At 33.9% G+C, this 21,505-nt stretch overlaps 1 protein-coding gene across 4 annotated transcripts in view; it reads left to right on the top strand.

Moving 5' to 3' along the window:
• Positions 1-21,505, top strand: part of LOC118745773 (synaptotagmin-7) — a 431,457-nt gene that overhangs the window by 313,900 nt on the left and 96,052 nt on the right. The gene's annotated exons all lie outside the window — the stretch shown is intronic.

Genomic DNA, 21,505 nt, shown 5'->3' with positions numbered 1-21,505 from the left:
CCAGACCGGAATATGAGAAGTGTTCACATACACGATGATTTTTGATTACGCTTTCGTTATTTGATGATGTACATACGTACATATGTATATGTATATGGTTTTATTTCTCAATTACTTTGTCCTAACACCATCGAATAACGAAAAACGGTTAAAGAGCATACATGTATATGGGCAAATATCCGGAACCGTGTGCTTTTGTGTCACTCTCCTTTAAATTAATTTTGTTAATGTAATTTTACTTTTTATAAAAACTTTTGCCATTTTGATAACAAATGTGACGAGTTATTGTGTCTTATTTAATTTATTTTACTTTAATAATGTCATTTTAATTTTTATAAGCACTCAAATTCATTAAAATACCAATTTTGACGTGTCACTATGGGTACCTTTTGTATGTTTTTTTGAGCATAACTTTTTCAGCGCTAAACGGAGACATTCAAAAATCATGACAAATAGTAAATGTAATATTGGAAAATACATTAGGCGTTGAGAAAAATATGTGCTGCTCATTGGAAATAAAATGTAACAATTAGAAATTTGTCACACGTAATTATCAAATTGGTAATATTTTAAGTTCTACTCCATTTTGCACTTTCAGCGATTACTAAATTGTTCTTATTTGTTCATATACATATTAATTACACATGAAAGAATAAAATAAGACCTTTTACGGCTGTGTGCCTTGGGCAGCCTCGGCAGAGTATTTTTATAGTGTGCGTGCAATTTATGTCACTGTGTTCGTGAGAACAAGTCCCCTGCAGAAAATCTGACTAGCCTAGAACTAGCGTAGAACTAGACCTTTTGCCGACAGTACCAGTTCTAGCTCAATACCCAAGCAATGCTTTCAACTGTCCAGTTTTACACGGCGATGTCATTGGCGGTGACAATTGTCGCCCAGTGCATTACTTTGGAACCAGTAATTTATTTAAAAAAAAAAATATTGTAAGCTGCACGCAACAATTTAAATTCATTAAATTTGAAAACTCACAACTGCCTCCACCGCGATTTGAACTCGCGACCAACGATGGTTGAGGCGGTGGTCTTCTCGCTGAGCTACTTTCGTATTGTACGAGTAGTGAGTATTTGCACATTTACACCGCAAGTTTCAACTGTCCCGCTCTGCATTCCTTTTGCACTAGTTCACAGATAGTTCTGAGATATGTAGTTCGGAACTAGCGCTTTGTCAGACTGTCTCTAAATTTTACTGCAGGGTCGACTTGCATCGACAAGGACAAGACAAGGACAAGTCGACAAGTCGATCGAGCAGTTGAATGAAGCTTTCGCTGCCTTCTCAAGCAGAGAATGTATGTATACGGGAATATGCCCGCCGGCCGGACGCTGCCCAGGTCTTTTTTGAAAATATTTAAAATATAACAAATACTAATAAACACGCATGGCGTTAAAACGCCCATTGGCATTTATTATTACATAATTTGAGTTGAATTTTTTAACAGGTGGCAACTCTTTAAAAAAAAAAGCCCTACTGCACATCTATAGCCGGAACCCTTAAATTTTTCCCTTCATTTTTGTAAATCGGACGAACGGTGCAGATCTGATGACCTGGACAAAAAATCCCTTCACGTATTATATATACTTATATAGATTAATTGTCTGAATAGGTCATTGCGTGAAAGGCTTCAAATTTCCCCTAAAACATAGAAGGTTGGCATTAAGCGTGATCGTTAGATAACATTCTTCATAAAGTTCGTTAAAAATGCTAAATACATAAAATATTTTTTGTCTAAATAACGGCCGTGAATTTATATGTGCGTATGTAAAGGATTTTCAGATCTTTTGGCAGTGCGGTTAATTTGTTTTTGTGTTCAATTTAAAAATTTACGTTTTTTTAGCGTTGAATCGCACGGTTCCGGAGATTAGCCCATATATCTACGCCGATTCCATATCAAATGTAATCAGAAGTGATGATTTTCTAACCCGTTGGCCTTCGATTGGACACAAAATTTGCACATAGACTAATTTCATACTAAAACGGACAGAAATGGACATAACATTTATTTTGGTTTTTTTTTTTAGAAATTATTGGCAAATTTGATGTATAAAACTCCCTGTAAGTTTACTATTTCTTGTTAAATTTGCAATGGATGGTAATGAATCAAACTATATTTATTCCTATCTCACTATTTTAATTATATCTCATACAAAATGTATTTTGAAACGATGGCGTTTCTTAGTTTTCTTAATTACGATCCATATTCTCAAATTTATGTTGGCCAAACCATATTCAATAAAAAGATTAAAAGTTTGTTTCCAATAACGTTTTTAGAGATAAGAGTCTCAAAAGGTTTAAAATTTATGCATTTTTTATGTTACACCCAAAAGCAAAAATGTAAAAATGTGCTTCTGTCGAGATCAAACGCAAATAAATTAGTCAAGGAATTAAATTCTGTGTAGACCGTTTAATGGTTAAAAACGATATTTCGCGAATTAAATGATTTCCGCTCTTTACAGCTTTCGGTGGAAGGAAAGAAAATTAAAAATCTTTCAAAGATTGAATGAATTGTAGTGGTGAAATTATTATAAGGCCAATATTAAGACTTCATTAGCAACGCGGATTTCATAGAAAATAATTTCATTATCTGGCAACACTGTCGCATGATCAGTCTGGGTTTTAGAGCTGTACTATATGTCGTAAAGGTTGTTGTATTTATTTTGCGCCACGTGACCATTTCTACTTCAGTGCGAAATATTTATAAGACCAAAAGCGCACAAGTCACAGAGCTCTTAAAAGAATTTAAATATTAGCTGACTTTCGTTAAAAAAATATTGGCTTTATATATGCAATTTATTGGTGTTTGTAATAAGAGAAATTTTTCCTAAATTGGGGGTTAATACACATAGTTGAAACCATTGAAGGAGGTAAAACAGGTTTGAGTTTTGGCTTGCAGAACGCAAAACAACGAAAAAGCCAGATAAATTATCGGGGCAAAAATTCTAGGTGAAACCAAAACAGATGTTGAGATTGAGATATTTTAGCAACCACTTCGCATCCTGAATTGGCCAATTTTAGAATTTCACTAACGGGCAAATGATCTGAAAATTCCGTATTGAGTATTAGTGTAATCCCTGAAACTTTGTAAGCAATACCAGGCGTCCATTTACTATAACTAAACGTAGAAAATATTTGGTTTTAGCAAAAAATATGAACTTTTAAAGTATTATGGCTGGAGCAAAGCAAAAAAAACTTAATATCGGGGAAAAAACTAAAATTATATAGGAAGTACACATGTGTCCATAATTCTCAGTACAAAACATGTATCGTGGAATTTCTTTGCTATAAAGAAATAAAAGGTATGCTTATTTTTTTCGTTTAATTTAATATTTTTGGGGCAATTCCAAAATTTTTTCCCCAATTGGGTTGGGTCGTGCTGGGTTGGGCCTCACTGATTTTTTCTCAGTGCGTGTTGTTGGATGTGTGTTCTGTACCCTAGCCGGGACGGGTCGGAAAAATTAAGCCTACTTCCATTTCTAATTCATACCATCTTCGACGGATTTTTACTTTTCTTGTCTTCCTCCGAAAATGTAAAGAGCTTAAATCAATTAGGTCACGAAATTCTTTATTACAAAGGAATAACTGCACAAATAGCCAAACCCGAACTCTTGTAAATCTGCTTTATTAGTCCTACTGAGAATTTTATTTTCCTTGCGTAATTAATTTTCGTTTGAACTCGGGCGAACACACACTTTTTTTGCTTTTGGGTGTAACTTAAAAAATTCATAACTAGAGACTCCATTTCGAAAAAAAAAAATTTCCTTGGAAAGTATTTTTATATGTTGGGTCAAAACAAATTTGGAAATATGGAATTAATGAAATTAAAAACCACAATAATTTCAAACACACATTTTGTATGAAAAGTTACTAAAATTGTAATGTTGTAGGAGATAGCTTGATTTATTACCTTTCCAATAATAAGAAATAGTAAACGTACAATTGGTTTTGATTGTCCATCTTTACTTTTACAGAATTCCCTGGTTAACTGATTTCCCCGCTTTTTTGAACCACCTTCTCGGTCAAAAAAATATTACATACAAAATACAAGTAAATTTCCCCGCATAATTGAACCCGGTTAATTGATTTCCCCGCATAATTGGCAAAAATATGTGTTATCGAAAGCAAATATAATTTTCCCCGGTTAATTCCTTAAAAAAAATTGTCGTTAAAAAAATTATCTGGCATTACCGCACATACATATTTCGTAGCATTTTTGATAAACAGTAGTTGGCATCTCTGCTAAGAAATTGAATACATAATAAGAAATAGTAAACGTACAATTGGTTTTGATTGTCCATCTTTACTTTTACAGTATTCCCTGGTTAATTGATGTCCCCGCGTTTTTGAACCACCTTCTCGGTCAAAAAAATATTACATACAAAATACAAGTAAATTGACCCGCATAATCGAACCCGGTTAATTGATTTCCCCGCATATTTGGCAAAAATATGTGTTATCGAAAGCAAATATAATTTTCCCCGGTTAATTGCTCCAAAAATTGTCGTCAAAAAAATTATCTGGCATTACCGCACATACATATTTCGTAGCATTTTTGATAAACAGTAGTTGGCATCTCTGCTTAGAAATTGAAAACATATTTTTATTGGTGACGAAAATCTGTAAGAAAGTGGCATACAACTTAAGATTCGTTAAATTGGATGACCACTGTACTTAAAATACACATATTTATTTTCTTTTAATTGATTCAGTCCAATTAAACGAGTATCGGTTAATTGATTCCCCGGTTAATTTAACAAAAATTCTGAAATTTTTGAAGTGCAATTAAGCGGAGCATACTGTATATCGACATTTGGGACGACCATAATATTCAAGAAAAAGTTAAAAAAAAGTTATGCTTTTCATCGGTTTCCGAGTAAATATGTTAGTCAGAGAGTCAGTTGGTTGAACTTTTTTGGGTGGGTTTCCCTAACCTAACTTGAGTTGAACGGAATCTTCTGTAGTTAGGATTTCCTCCACATTTCCGTTTATAGTACACACTTACATATGAAATATACATATTTGGCATAAAAATTCAACAACTGCAACTATATTCTTGCTTATTATTTAGTTTAAGTATATTTTTTAAATTATTAAATTAAGGCCATTGGCTTTGACAGCCGAAGTTCCGAGTTAAGCTTAATAATTTAAGTTTCGCTTAAGGTCTGTTTCAAAATTTGAATTTCTTATACATTTAACATAAATTCTCCTCACTTTCATCAAAGTTCTCGATTGCGTTTGGGTTGTTTACGATAATTAGGAGTTTATGGGCGTTTTTCATGTGTTGTTTACTTTTATTCTGCGGCCTTTAGTGTCGGTTGCCCTTTAAGATTTATTTCTTTTTATGTTTTAAACATTACTCTTTAAATACTAACAACAACATGTAACATACGACTGGCGCAAAATACGAACAATTACTTTACATTCCCACGCACATTACATTACGAGCACAAACATCGCATAAAAATTAGAAGGCCTTATGATTTGTTATAGTATTCTAAGTAATTGACAAAAAAATAACAATTTTAAGATAATTGGATGTGGTTATGGCTAAAGCCCCAAATACAATAGCGCAGTGGCAGTAACAGTTTTTAAAATCAGCTGTTACTGCTGTAACGTAGCTTTGCCTACGCTACAGTAACATATTCAACATCACCCTAACATGCGTCTTAAAACTACACATAGGTACAACTATATAAACATACATACATACATACAGGTAGATGTACACACAAACTAACATACCAACAAGACTAAAAGCATACCCCTCATGCAACACTCCGAAACCATTATGGGCTAGACCCATTTTTGGACACTGTCTCAATCAGATAGGGGGCGGGACCCGTTTGGGCTTGCCACATACGTGCGCCCCTGCCTGCTTAGGATACCGCGTGGCTAGCGGGCGTTGAAGGGGCGAACCACCCCTGCAGCGCCTAGCGGCCACGAATACATACGGGGGACTGGGCATCCTTTCGACGCCCTGGGGGACCGCACTAATAATCAGTTGTCCGTAGGTCATCAATCTGGACCGCCAACACCGCTGCCGCCCTAAGGCCGAGATTGCTACCGAGGACCGCCCGCAAGCATTACCGAGGACCGCTATTCATACTCGCTGCCATTCAGGCCCGCCGCAATCATCATCATCACCGCTAGGGCCCGGGCCGCTGCTCTTATCACCGGGGCCGCCACCACTACTGCCGCCCCAGGCCGAAGCTACAACCGAGGGCCGCCCGCTATCATCACCAAGGGCGGCGAACGCCTCAGGGCCCGCTGCTACTGTCATCTCCAGTGGGGCCGCTGCAATCATCGTCGCCCCAGCCCGCCGTTACTACCCGATACTGCGAACGTCAACCATCGCCGTCCAGAACCGCTGTCACCGTCTTAGTTAAAAAGGGGCGGGTTCGTCCTCGCCACAATCAGGCCGGCATACACCACCACTGCGAGGGGGGCCCCTGCCGCCCTCATCATTATATGGGCCACTGCCAACATCACCGCTGAGGCCGCCACCACCACTGCAAGGGAACTGCAGGCTGCCGTCGCAGTCATCGCAGTCGCCGTCATGACCACCGCGACTGCTCTCATTGCCACGCTCTTCGCTACAACTGACCCGTGCCACTGCCTATAATATAAAAAAGAAGGTACTTTCATTGTCACTTTTCGGGCGTCATATTAACCACCTGACAATAGCAGATTCTGACATTTCATGCTACCGTGCTCTATGATACAAAAAATAACTTTTTGTCAACAAAAGTAGACTACAAAATAAAAAGAAAATATAAGAAAATAATTATGGTATCTATACGTTGTGAGCAGCCAAGGAAATATTCATACATATTTTCAATATTTGCAAAACGACCAAATCTGCAAATCTTCCGTAAAATTGGGGACCGGTAAATATATTGCTCTTGTGATACAATACAGTGCGTTATTTTGCTATTTCATAGAGCACCTTACAAACGAACGAAATATTCAATTTACGTGCTAAGCTTGGCCATTATCGACAGGTAAAACGCGGCCTTCGAACTCCTAGACGCGCTTAAATGCTGTACCGAGGTTGCTTGTGATTCGACAACAAACAAAAATCGGCATCTTCGCTTGCAGCATTCTTAGTCAAAGCTGGTGATGTCTTTGAACTTCGCACCGCCTTCAAAATTGTCTATTAGGTGCAACTGTAAACCAAGACAAAAATGTGCTAATTTCCGTGTTTGATTTACGTAAACGGCCGGATATGGTCGATTAAGATTCCTTTGATTTTCTTCAAGCAACATTCGGGACAAGATGCGTTATATGACTTAACGTAATGCATCATACGCCTGAAGCAAAAATTCTTTCAGACTATTTGTGACGTTTTGTGACGCTAATATTTAAATATGAGCAAAAATACAGAAGTTTTTTATAAGTTATGAGAATTTATTTATTTTGTTTATATTTTAAATAAATTTAAGTGAGTTAGTAAAACCAATATTTATTGACATCAAAGCTGTTTAATAAATAAATATATCAGAACTAGATTTTATTTATTTCCTTGGTTCTGCGCATCGATATGCTTCAAAGGACCTTTTTAGCTTCGAAGAAAACGTTCAAATTCGTTTATTGATCACAAAATTCCAATGTGGCAAAGTTATGCTTAATGTTTACATCCGGAGAAATGTCAAAAATCTGATTTTTAATCAAAAAGGAGTAGTAATGAAACTACCTTCTTTTTTGTATCATGCCGCTGCCAATCTTGCTCTCACCAGTAGCGCTCCCGTCGCCGCCGAAAAATCTCCGACACCGACTGCCGACTCTCTCTCTTTATCTTCCTCTCTCCTCGACGACGGCACGACATCTTGCCGGTATTCTAGATAGCCGCGTGTGTGTGTGGGTGTGTTCGACTTAATACACAAATCATTGTGTTTAATTTAGTGGGGGTTAGTGGGACCTTCGCTGGAGTCTAGAGCGACTGAGCATACCTCAGTCTTCGACAAAACCCACCTCATACTGCTAATATTGGCAGTCACTGCCGCAGCAAACACAATACGTCGTTGTCAGTGACTGCTTTTTGTGACATTCCCTTTTGTTTGTTTACATTTTTGTTGTTGCCTTTTAGGCTTCAGTAACATAAACAGAAGTTTGGCTGCGTTTCATTTATGTCAAATTAAATATGCGAAGTTTGCTGCGATGAAGGCAGTGGCAGTGAATTTAGAATTTGGGCTAAACTGAGCAGTACTGCCAGCTGCCACTGCTGTGTTGTGAGTCGCTTCATTGGACACCACACTTTCTAAGAAACAGCTGATTTCGAAAAACTGCCACAGCCTCTGCCACTGCGTTATTGTAGTTTAGGCTTAAATGTATAAAAAAGATTAAATATCAATGCAATTTAGAAAAATTTCGCAATGCAAGTTTGAAGCGAACAAAAACAACGCCACCATCTTTTTTAAGACATAGCTGAAAAGTGATTGCAATAAAGTATTAATTTCCTTGAAACATTTTGGGCTATTTTTTTTTTTTATCAATCAACTATTATTTTTTAATGCTAGCTTGCAAATGAAAATGCATCAAAATATAACGGAGATACTGTAGTTTCCATAAAATATTTGTTATTTATTTCTCTAATATCAAATCAATGATAAAAACCATAAAAATCTATGTAAGTCGTTTAACAAGTCGTCACAGTTTTTAAAATCTTTGACGCAGATCGGCCAGGTTTAATATTTACTAAGACTTTTTACTGAAATGTTAGAAACATAATATGGCTGATATTTCTGAGTTTAGAATGTAATTTTCATTTATGGACTAAGAGAATGACTTTCGCATCGATATCTTTTTATTTTATCCAACAATTTAGAATGTATATGTATATGTATGCACATTAGGGTGGTCCAAAAATGCATGTGAAAAAGTAAAGTCGGATTGTTCTATACCGATAAAGTATACCCTTATTTTTTTATTTTGAAATCAAAAAATATTTAGAGGTCGCTCAAAGCGCCTAAAGTTTTCCATGTATTTTATATGGGGGAAATAATAACTTTTCGTAGAAATGGTATAAAATAGTTAAAAATCAATATTTTCTACCAGAAAACTCTGTTTGTCTGCAGGAGATTCCCAGTAATAATACCCAATTGTTTATTTAACCGTTTAGGTCCGCCAAAAACCCACAAAAACCCCGAAAAATGCAATGGGGCGACCAATAAAAAATCGTTAGTATTAAAAAATGGTTAATTAGACAATTTGGTATTATTATTGAAAGTCTCCTGAAGAGAACCAGAGTTTTCCGATCGAAAAATATTGACTTCCAAGAATTCTATACCATTTCTACGAAAAAATGTATTTTTCCCATATAAAAATACATGGAAAACTTTGAGCGTTTTGAGCGACCTCTAAATATTTTTTGATTTCAAAATAATAAAATAGGGGTATACTTTTTGCGATATAGAACAATTCTAGGGGGTGAGAGCATTACAATTCCGACTTCACTTTTTGGACCACCCTAATGAACATACATTTATGGACAACATAATAGGTGCAAAATTCAAAATGATATTTATTTATTGACTTCTTTATTTATTTACGCTTATTTATCTATTTGTAATAATTTTAATTTAAAATATAATTCGATTTAAAGCTTAAAAAAAGTTCACAAAAAGTAATCAAATTTAAAAAGGGCATTCATCAAAGTTTAAAACTTTTCCAGAATCTTTAAAAAAATTTCCTGTGCGCAGTTTTATAGTCCGATCAATTTTAGTAAAGTATAAGTTTGAGGTCGCTAAAAATTAACGCTTTAAATAATTTTTAATTTAATGATTCAATTTTTGAGGATTTTCCTTACTCACATTCTTCCATATAACGCATCAACAAAACTAATTTTTATATACATTTGTAGATGAAAAGGCGCAAAATTATTCACAGAGATCAAAGTAAATTTTAGCAACTTATACTAAAATTGAAGGGACTATAAACTACATAGTCGAAAATTTTCTAAAAATGCTGAAAACAAAGTTCGAAATTTTGATGACAATTTTTTTATTTGATTAATTTTTTTTACTTTTATTTTTTATTCACTTCTTGATCGAACTATATTTTAAATGGAAATTATTAAGAATAAATTTAAAGTTATAAGTTGCAAACAATATCATTCTGAAATTTGCACCTAGTAATTTTTCCATTAGTGTACATACATATGTAGACAACCGAAAAGTTGTCAAATCACATGCCTGCGAAATTTAAAAACTAAATATTTATGTATGTATACTTTTGCGGTCTCTGTTTGCTTTTTTGCCCTAATATATGATTCTGGAAAAGTTTTAAACTTTGATGAATATTTTTTTTAATTTGATTACTTTTTGTGAACTTTTAATTAAGCTTTTTTAACTTTTATTTATATGGTTTCTGTTATAAATCGAACTATATTTTAAATTAAAATTATTAAAAATAGATAAATAAGCGTAAATAAATATATAAAATGCATGTATAAGTACATTTATTGGATTTGTTTGTGTACAGGAATTTCGTTTTGTGTGATCATAACAGCAGTTTGGCGTGCAATACCGCATATATGATGTGAGCCAAATTTTATGGGAACTGTTGCACCTTTTTTACCTAACTTATAATTTATTAGATTTATGCCTAGGTTTTTACCCGATCAGTCCAAATTTATATAAATTCATTATAAGCATTAAATTAAATATTAGAGTTATTTTTGACTCACAATATACAACGAATTATTCACAAAAAAAAGTAGTACAAACTGCTTAAAAAAGCTTCTTAAAATATACGCGCAATTCCACTATGTTTAAGCATTTTGCGTATACGTGGTAAGTATTGCATGCCAAGCGGCGATATGTATGAGTATATTTGTACATACATACATATGTTTCAGTTGGTTTTTCGATTTCACACACCCTTCTTTGCAGACCTTTTTTACCCAAAGGCATCTAAAAACGTGCAGTAAGCGAAGGATTTTTTCTTTTGTAAATATAACTGGTCGATGTATTTTATTTACCTAGAAAAAAACATTGAAAGACCATATACTCGCACTGAAACAATATAGCGACATACATACATACATATACGGACATAATGTGGTTGTTCCCCCTTGCCTGGTTATCCTGGTGTGTTCGACAACAATAAAATACACTACAGAAAAATTATTTTTAACCAGATAACTTGATAACCAGGCAAACATGAACAACCACAATGATATTTGTCCTCAGTACAATTTCTTCCTGCAAGCAAGAGCTTAAAAAATCGGTTCCATTGGGTTGTAATAATAAACCGGATTTTAATATAAAACTAAATATGTATTTGTTTAAATCAATACATAGATACTTAAATTTTACATACATACGTAATCTTTATCCAATCTTGTTGACAAACGTAAAATGTAACAGTCCCCACCGAATAAAACTTCCAAATGTCACTTGCACACCTGCGCCAGTGGGCGGGAAATGTTATTGCCATTTATATATGTATGAAGGCCCCTAAAGCTGTTCTACACAGTTAAATACATATGTATGTACATGCCTTTCAAGAAAATAATGCATACAAACGATTTTTACCTTATTCATTACTTTATAGGTTTATACTAAGCATACAATATGTATACGAATTATCATCTGAGAGATCAAATACAAATTTTTCACTAAAAACACTTAACTGGTAAGTTTTTCGTATACGGATCTAACTTAGACAGTTAATTCTGATATATGTAAAAGGATATTTACGTGTGATTATATCGGCACACTATTATTACTGCATGCAAAAAGTAATAATTAAATTTGTTGTTCCACCTGCTTCAAAAGTACTAGAGCTAAACACGCACCCCGCTCCGATCACTAGATGGAAGCCCATTATTTTGACTTGCGTACAAAAGCCAGATTCTTGTCCAACGCCAACCACGTACTTCTTTTACAATTTTTTGCCGAATAATTTGCGATATGTAGTGTGATGCGGAATAGATTTCACGGCAGAAGAAGAATTTCCAACGCTAATAAACAAAGCCAAGCATACACATATCAAAATACGACCAGCAGGTTAGGTCATAAAAGGAACACCAATCAGAACGGACCTGGGCGTTCGAAGATATTTCATAGCTATTTTCTTTTTAAATATAAATTTGATATACATTATTCTTGCAGTCACCAATTTTGACGGTTTACAACTGGGAATCCTTCCTTAAAACCACAAACAAAACGCTCTGCTTCCTCTTAGGACACCCTACAAGTTTTTAAACGGTTTTTCTTTCCTCAGCTGATGTTGAGTTTACGCACTTTTACATGACAAAGCAATACATACAACCATACATGCATACATACGTACATATGTACATACATTCATGTAGATTTTACAAGAAACCGACAATAGTTAGCCATTCATCGTACTAACTAATCAACGTAATTTTATAGAATTCACATAATAATCAAATCAAAACTTATAAATTTATTTGCAATATCTCCGTTACTCTTAAGATCTACAGTATTTTCAGCTCAAGTAAATTTGTTATACACACATACACATACATATGTAGATTTAAAATCGTTACCGAAACCAAATGATATAATGTAAGCTATTATTCGATATCGGTTTAAACGGATTGTAGAATTACTGAGACCGGATGGAGCTAGTAGAAATGTAAAGCGAAGATAAGTTTTGGAAAACTACTCGTATGATCTAGACTTTTATATGTATTAGCGTGTCGTTGTTAGTGAGTGCATGGGGTACATTGCGCACCATTTTCAATATTTAAACTAATATTGCTGTGATTGCTAAGCGCGGATTTTTTACTTTTTCAAAGAAATTTAAAATCAAAGAAATAATTAAAATACCCAAAAAACGCGAAGAAATGTGCCAATTTTTTCAAAGGACAAAGTTGATTCATTAAGAATTGAAAAACTAGCAAGCAAAGTAGTTAATTGAAAACAATACATACATATGTGCATTTACGTAAGTGGTTAGTTATGTATGTACATGTTAGCACCTAAAAACAAAAAAAAATTACCAAATTTGTGAATAATTTGTTTATAAACATATGAAAAAACTATACATTGAACTCTATCAGTTCATTACTTTACGTAAATAAAATTCATGTGAAACTATAGTTTACATATGTATACAAATAGAAATATTTCAAATGACGAGCGTACAAGTAAATGTAGAAGGTAATGAAACACTGGCATTATCAAAAGTGAATAAATTAGGGCTGGGAGTTCTCTCCGTACGTTTTTTCAAGTCCTGATAATCCGGATATTCGTATATCTGAATAAAAATCCGTATATCGGGTTATCCGGATATTAACCGGATATTCGGATAACAAAATTAACACATATTAACCGGATTTCCAGATTTTATGCTTATACACGAATATCGGAACGGTTATCTGGATATCCGAATACACGGATAGCCCCAGTCGTAGTATAAATTTATTATCTAAATAGGCAAAATAGCAATAATATTAATGCATAAACACAAGCTCGCATATTGCGTAAATGTATTATAACAACTTTTGTTAAATTTTGTATTTAAGTTTTTAAGTCTGAAGTTACACGGTCCACCAAGACGATACTAACTCTATAGTTTCTGAAGCAGCCCTGAGCTGATTCTACCAAAGCAACATTTGATGAGAGGTGTTGTTACAAAATACTATTTTTAATAAATTACATTAACTAAAAACTTTATCTACACTACTCCCAGAGCTACTTAAGCCATTTGGACACTTTTTAAATACAAACATACATACATATGTAAGGAAAGGCACGCTAATATACGTTGTTATGTAATGTGGAACGATTTTCCATCATCCCTTGTCAAATTCTCGTTCTCGAGAACGAAAAATGACACTGAAGATGGCACAACGCCAAAACCGGTTTGTCTGTAAACCAAATTTGACAAGCGATGACGGAAAATCGTTCCACATTACAAAAATGAGAATGCGTTGTTATATTATATGCATGTATGTGTACATAATTACATATATAGTACGTTACGATAAACAATTGTGAAATCTCTACTTAACTCCAACATAAAAACGAATTATGTTATGTGGCTTTTAATTTTTAAGCAAAAAGCTGTGCCTCACCCGACTTTATTGATACAATTATATATGTGCAAAATAGTAATAAAGCATGTCCCCAACTCTGAACAAAAGTCATTAATGCGACTCCATCTGCATGCTACATAGCTGCATTCCTTTGACACCGAATCATAAAAACCCAATTTGCCAAACGACTTCGTATCCGACTCGTTCTGGTGAACAACTTGTTCGCCGACGAACTCACCATCGAATAAAAAGCACAGTTTACCGGCGGGCCGCAAAAACGATGCGCTAGCGAACGGCAAAACTATGCTAAACATTTATGCAGTACTTCATAATTAAAAATATTGTTTTTGTATTTTTTATTAAAAATTGTTTAATTTAATTCAGTTTGTTATTTTTTTTTATAATTTTTTTTTTTAATTGAAAAGGAAAATACGGATAAAATTCAAATACATTAATAAAATGCAAATTAAAATTTTAGGACATTGCTTGAATACTACATCTCGTATTAAAATCATAAACGCGCCACATATTGACAAGTTTTATCAGATAACTTTTTTCTTATTTAGTTTTAGTAATTTTTTATTTTAAAAAGTTAGTTTATTCTTAAACATAAATCATATAAATCCAATTTCTAATTGTTTGCAATATTTAAAAAAATCGGCAAGCATTCCTGAAAATTTCAATTATTTTGACTTGCGTACAAAAGCCAGATTCTTGTCCAACGCCAACCACCTACTTCTTTTACAATTTTTTGCCGAATAATTTGCGATATGTAGTGTTATGCGGAATAGATTTTACGGCAGAAGAAGAATTTCCAACGCTTTAACGCTCCCGGATTTAGATAGTTTTCGAAATTTTGGAAATTATCCTAAAAATAAGAAATCTCAAGAAATTTAATAATATCAAATTTCGTTGCTTTCTGAACTTGTGAAAATATTCAAATTTGCTGTGACTTTCAACTGTGTAAAATAATAAAAATTCGAAAATATAACAAAAAAAGTAAAAATCGAAAATTAAGTAGATACATAATTTCAAAATTTTGAAAATTCAGTGAATTCGAAAAACTTATAGGCCTACTTAAATAACATAATACTTCGAGCTTAGCACACAGCTAAAATTTCAAACTCAAGTGAAATTTTACACACTTTTTCCATGAATTAAAATTTTCAAAAGCATCCATTTATTAGGTTTGTTCCCCAAGCTTCTCGAAGTCACTTCGAGTTACATATACGCGCTCCGCAAGTAAGTTTTCGAGTTTCTTTGATATACGCTCACAGTTTGAACTTTGCTCGAGTTTCCCCAATTTCCCCTACCTGGGTCCGCCACTGCTATTTAGCATTTCATTGGTCGGTAACAAGAGCAACTTAAATTTAAATCTATTAAATACATTCTAGCGTGTCTTAGTCCTTTGCCCACAAAAGCGGCTATAACTTTTTTTTTATTCGAAACAGTAAGAGTGGCACCTTTCTAAAATCTTTATTAAATGAGCAATTTTTTATGTGATGTAAATTTATAGCTCAGTACATTTTTTTCACCAGAGATAGTTAAAGTTGGGGAAGAAAATATCAAAAAATTAAAAATCCCAAAGTAGTCCTAATTTTATGATGGTTCCTTAATATATTTTAACTACTTTGCATTTGAGTATGGAGAAGCAACTATCTGGAAGTATTTTAAATAAAAAATTTACTAAGTATAGCCTGGTTTGTAGATGCAGTTAAAGAAAATACATGAAAAGGCACGATTTTTTTTTTAATTAAAAAAAATTTAAATGCTTCAAACACTTTACCTGAAAATTTTTTGTTTATCAGAGAGCTCACCCACCCACCTACCTTCCCCTAAAGTTTGGCACCCTACTTCTGAGACACCCTGCATAGTACTTATTACAACAACACGTTGATTAAAGTTTAAATTAGTGGTTACACAACCATAACCATATAAAACAGCTATTCCAACCAACCTTATGGCCAACACTGTACTCGATTAGTGGTGCCACACCATAACGCCATAGCCATAACCATAATAGAGACCGATTGAATTTTGGTTTTCCGTATAACTAATGTGACCAACTATTTCATAGCTCAAAGAAGTACAGGTTAGGTTGGGTTAGGTTGCCGCCGCGAGCCGATTACGAAATTTCGAATGCGGCTAATTTCGATCCCTGAGAGCTCAGTGTTTGTTCAGAATTGCTAGCTAAAATGCTTCCACTTCATCTTCTTCTTGACAGCTGATACAAAAGGTTTAGTTGAGATTCTAAGTATTACCACGTTGATACCAATCGCACAATGGCCTGTCAGAACCCCCATCGCTAGGCCTTTAGAAGTAACGTGTTTCTCGACACCTTTAAGGGGTAACGACATATAAAACATTTGCTGCAGAAGAGAAACACAGAAGGACCCGGTCTCCCTTAGCCTAATAGCAGTTCCTGCTGCGACAATTCTGTCTGCATATCCGCAGGCGCCGTGTTCCGATAATTCCGGTTTTACAAGTGTGGCCTTCTCTAGTGAGTTCCATCAGACAAGGGCTCCTCGAAACATGATCTGAATTCCTAGCACTAATCAATTAATTTGAGCGAGAGACCTCACCTTTTACCGAAAACTCCTCAACAGCAGTACAAGGCAACCGACACCTTTCGTACCCTTTCCTCAATGTTAGGCTTCCACGTCAGCCGCCGTTGATCGCCCACCTAGTTACCTGGTTCAGGTAACCTTGAGCCAGATCAAAAAGGGTGTCTAGAAATCGTGCCTTAACCAAAAGTTCCACATCGTCCACATAGGCGATCAGCCGACAGCCCTCTTTTTCCAGTTTCTATAGAAGGTCGTTTACAACCGTAGTCCGGAGCAGGGGGGAGAGAACACCACCTTGTGGAGTGCTCCTTTTGACTCTGCGCTGAGTACGTGCGCTCCCCAACTCGTACGCGACAGTTCTATCACGAAGTAAGCTAAGCCTAAGATAAACCTTAGATTCCTAGGGGAAACGTGAGAGCCTTTTCCAACCTTCGGAGTGAACGCAACACTGACTACCCTCCAAACCTTGGGGATGTACCCGGTTTTTTCGCAGTAAATAGGATCCAACCAATTGCACGACACCTTATGAGCCCTTTGCAGCTGCGCAGGTATAATGCCATCGGTTCCCGGCGGCTTTGAACGAATTTATCGCCCAGGCCATGTTACGATCGCCCAGAAGATCGGAGAACTGCACAGGACCTAAAGTAAAAATTATCGCAAAGAAGTACATTTGACTGTACTTCGAAGTACGAAAAAAGAAGTACTGTACTTCCGAAAGAAGTACGGTTGGTCACATTAGCTATAACCATAATCAGCCGATACCTAAAGTGCGAGTAAGAACGTGCTGTCAGACGTTCAAAAAAAAACTATTGTTCACAGCCAACGTTTTGGCATAAGTGTAGAATATGAACCATTTATCTATGTAAAAACTAAAAATGTGGTTCTATAGAACTTCTTACGCTGATTTCAACTGTACCAAAATAATTTGGCGCAAAAATATAAAGAAGATATAAAATGCTAAATTTCAATTTTTTGATTTTTTTTTTAATATTAATAACTTATGAACTACATAACCGATTCAAAAACTAATGATGTTAAAGTAAAAACAATTAATTTATCTTGTTATTATTATTTTATATACATAATTTATATGCTTTTTTATATTTTTAATCCAAAAATACTGAAAAACGAATAAAAATTCGTTGTTTTTTCATAAAATAACCTTTTTTTTTTAAAAAAAAATTCATAATTAATGCACAAGAGATTTATATTATTAAGAAAGTACAAGTTATTACCTTTAATTTGATGTACATATTTTTTATGGTCAGCGGTTGATTTTAAGAATTTAGTGTTCATTTAGTGATAGTGAAAGAAGTTCTGCGCAAATATACTACGATTTTACATATTTTCCGCGTCTTGTTCCGCGTCTGGCAACACCGACATTATTGACTACGAGAAATCAGCTGTTTATGGGGTTATGATACCTAAAATCGATGAGAATTAATGTGGTTACGGTTATGGCAATGGTTATAGCTATGGCGTTATGGTATGTCAATACTAATTTAACCTTAAGCGAACTCGGTAAAAAGAAAAGCGATGTGATATATAGTGTTGTAAAGTAAATGGAAATAGCTACTTGGAAAATGTCATTTGAACTTCAAATTCTGTTTATTTACTCATATTTTTTTTCTGGTTAAACGTGTTTGTTAAAGCATTTGTGGAATCATTACCACTTTTTTTTGTCGCCCGACATGGAAAATACAGTGAACAAGAATAATGATTTAAGCTCAAGAAAACTGCAGAGAGCGGATCCACTCGGTCAAATATGTACATACTTGATGGCACATTCGTATAAATACTTTGGCAATTTTATTAGAAATAAAATTTTAATGTGTGCGAAAATAGATCGACCAAAATTTGTATGTCGCTTACGAATAAATAGTAGGCCGTTTTAGGAGAGATTTTTCATGACAAATATAAACTTGAAGGTTTGCCTACCGAGGGAGAACAACTATTCTGTGAATAACACCTTTGGGTGGAGAACTTCCATCCAACTCATAAATTTAGATAACAACCCGTATTTACATAACAGTATCGTAAACATAAAAAAAAAATACTTTTAAATGTGAACCACTCACGCTACTACATTTTTGTATCAGATAGTTACATTTGATGTTCAGCAAAATGACCAGTATAGTACCTACATATACATATATCGACCCTATTTTCGATTATATCGTAAGCGGCAGTTTATCGGAACAAATTTTTTAGTTGCAAATAGATTATAAAAAACAGTAAAACGTGATAAAATCGTAGTTTGAATATGTACAGTTACGGGGAAAAAGCAAAGTTTGATTTGCGCACATGCAGTTTTATCGTAAGTGGCACTGTGAGTACAGAGCTTTATTGTGAATAGCAGTGTTAAATGTGGTTTTAACAAAAAATTCCTTGACTATTAAAACTTTTTATATGGGCAGAGTTTTCGATATAACGGTATTTTTCTGTTATTGTTGTACTGTTAAGTGCGATCAATGCAACGTACCTTTACCAGTACAATTAAAATACGCTTTTAACGACGTAAAACTTGTAGTGATTGGACTAAAACTCGCTGAGCTTTGCTGGTAAAAGTCGAAATTTTGTAGTTGTTCCGACTTTTTTTTAATTTAGGAATGTTTTATGTTTTAAACATTTTAAGCTCGGATTTTATTTTTGGTGAGGAATACAATATAAACTATTTTACTCAAAGTTGGTATATCGATTGTAACTTTTTTCTATTTTTGCATTTCTTGATAGAACCTCCCTCACTGTTCGTCACTTTCCGAAAAAGGTTTTCGGGGAAAAAATCAAAATTACTTAACAGGAAATTCAAGTTCATAGTCATATTGCGACCTGAAATGAAGTAATTTCGAATAAAAATCAGATTAGTTTAATATTTGATATAATTATTTCCAAGTTGGTTACATTTCTCCAGCAAACTGCTTATCTTTCTCGCACAATCGCAGCTTTTGTGATTTCCTAAGAAATTGTGTACTACGCCTTGAAATTCCTGTCAGTTTTTTGCCCAAAATTCAAAATAATACAAGTTGATATGTATTGAGGTATTAGTAGATCGTTTTTAATGTTGTAGTTCCCGGGCGTGCGTTCATTTCGAAAAACAGTGAGATTTATTTTGGTTTATTCCTGAAATGCTTGCTGCGATCAGAGTGTCCAGATTTGGCGATTTCGCTCCAATTTGGCGATTTTTTTGGATATTTGCGCGTAAAAATTTAGGAAATCGCCACTGGCGAATTTTGGCGAGTTTTTCCCTCAAATAAATTTTTTCCAGTTATAAAAATATACAAAACTTATTTTTCCACGATAATTTTACAGAAGAGGCTAATGAACTGCGTGATAAACTTGACTTAAGAAGCATATTAAAATACAGTCAAAAATATTTAATCACCCAAATCGAAGAACTTTTGAAACGATTACCTAGTCAATTAAATGCTTTTAAAAAAAGCTTTGATTTTGTCACCAGAGAAATGTGTGAATTACAAGAGGGCGATTTCAGGGACCTGCGAAATTGGATGAGGTTGGAAAGCCTTAATTCAATAGTTCGAATAAAGTGTTATATGAAGGCTAATAGTTTCTGCTGCAAACCGTTTCCAATATCAAACAGTATGTTATCAAGGTTGAATAGCTCTATATATGACAACAACAGAAATGTAAATCATTCAGACACTATAGGTAATTTTGAAGAAATTGTGGAAATAGCTGATCTCGCCTTATTATAGGTTTTTATTTAATTTTTAGCGCCGAGCTCTTAAAAGCGGATTGTGCGATTAATCAATTAATATGAGTTATAATAATCTTAATAATTGCGCAGCCCTGTTGCAAAATATGTTGAAACAAATATTTTTAAAAAGTATGCCAATTTAAAAAAAAAAATTGTTTGTACATCACTATTATATAAGTGATTTGTGTTATTTATTATTACCCTCTGTTTAGTTTTAAAAACTATATTATATAATATGTAAGGTGGTGTTTTCAGCGTTTGGATAGCTATTGCATTAGCATGAAAGCGCGACTAATACAATAGGAGCCTTGGTTTGTAAAGCGAGGCTCAAAACTCGGCAGACGAGCAATTAATGCCCTTTTTTGAGTTCATTAAAATAACAAGACAAGCAAGTTCAAGTATAAAACTGAATCTGAGTTTTTATTATAAATTTTCCAACTTATATACTAATTTACAAATTATCTAGAAATTATCTGACACATCTTGCATTTCATTCATATGTCCAAAATGCCCTATGTAACATGGTGTTCTGCTTTTTGTTCATGTTACAAATGCATTTACTTATCTATTGACCAATCAGAATTTAGCATCGTCATCAATTTTAAACACATTGCATTTCTCCCATTTATGATATTTGACATATCGAAAACAGAAAGAAAGAAATTTGACTTGCTATTGTTTACCTTTTAAGTACGGTCAAGTACCTTAACAATGAACTGTATGTGGAGCAAGTGAAAATACTCATGTTTCACTTCGCTGTATGTCTTTGGGTATATGTATGAAGTGTTTGTTTACCATATGTGTCATGATATTTATGTGTGTCATAGTTGTGATGTTTTTGTGGAAAAACTGAAATGACTGTACATCACACCCTTACCCTTAAGATAAAATTTATGAGATTTTGAATAAATTTAAATCTGATTACAAATTAATAGTTTTGATATTTTTTGTTTTGTATAATTAATGTATTGTTTTGTTAAAGTATTATAAATGTAAATGTATCTGATACGATCTTATTTTATTTATTTTAAGAATATATATGTGTATTTTATTTTTATAAATTTTTAATTATTATTTTTATTCTTTTTGTACAATTTTAATGAATTATTATGGAATAGTCTTTCTTTACTATTTATTTCTAATATTGAATTACAATTTTGTCTTTCTAGTATTCTATATGGACCAATGTAGGGACTCTGATTTTT

The sequence above is a fragment of the Rhagoletis pomonella genome, unplaced genomic scaffold (genome assembly GCF_013731165.1).
Source record: "Rhagoletis pomonella isolate Grant_MI unplaced genomic scaffold, Rhpom_1.0 Rhpom_scaffold_00009, whole genome shotgun sequence".
Classification (NCBI taxonomy): domain Eukaryota; kingdom Metazoa; phylum Arthropoda; class Insecta; order Diptera; family Tephritidae; genus Rhagoletis; species Rhagoletis pomonella.
The sequence above is the reverse complement of the archived record's forward strand: the minus strand, read 5'-3'. Positions and strand labels throughout refer to the sequence as shown.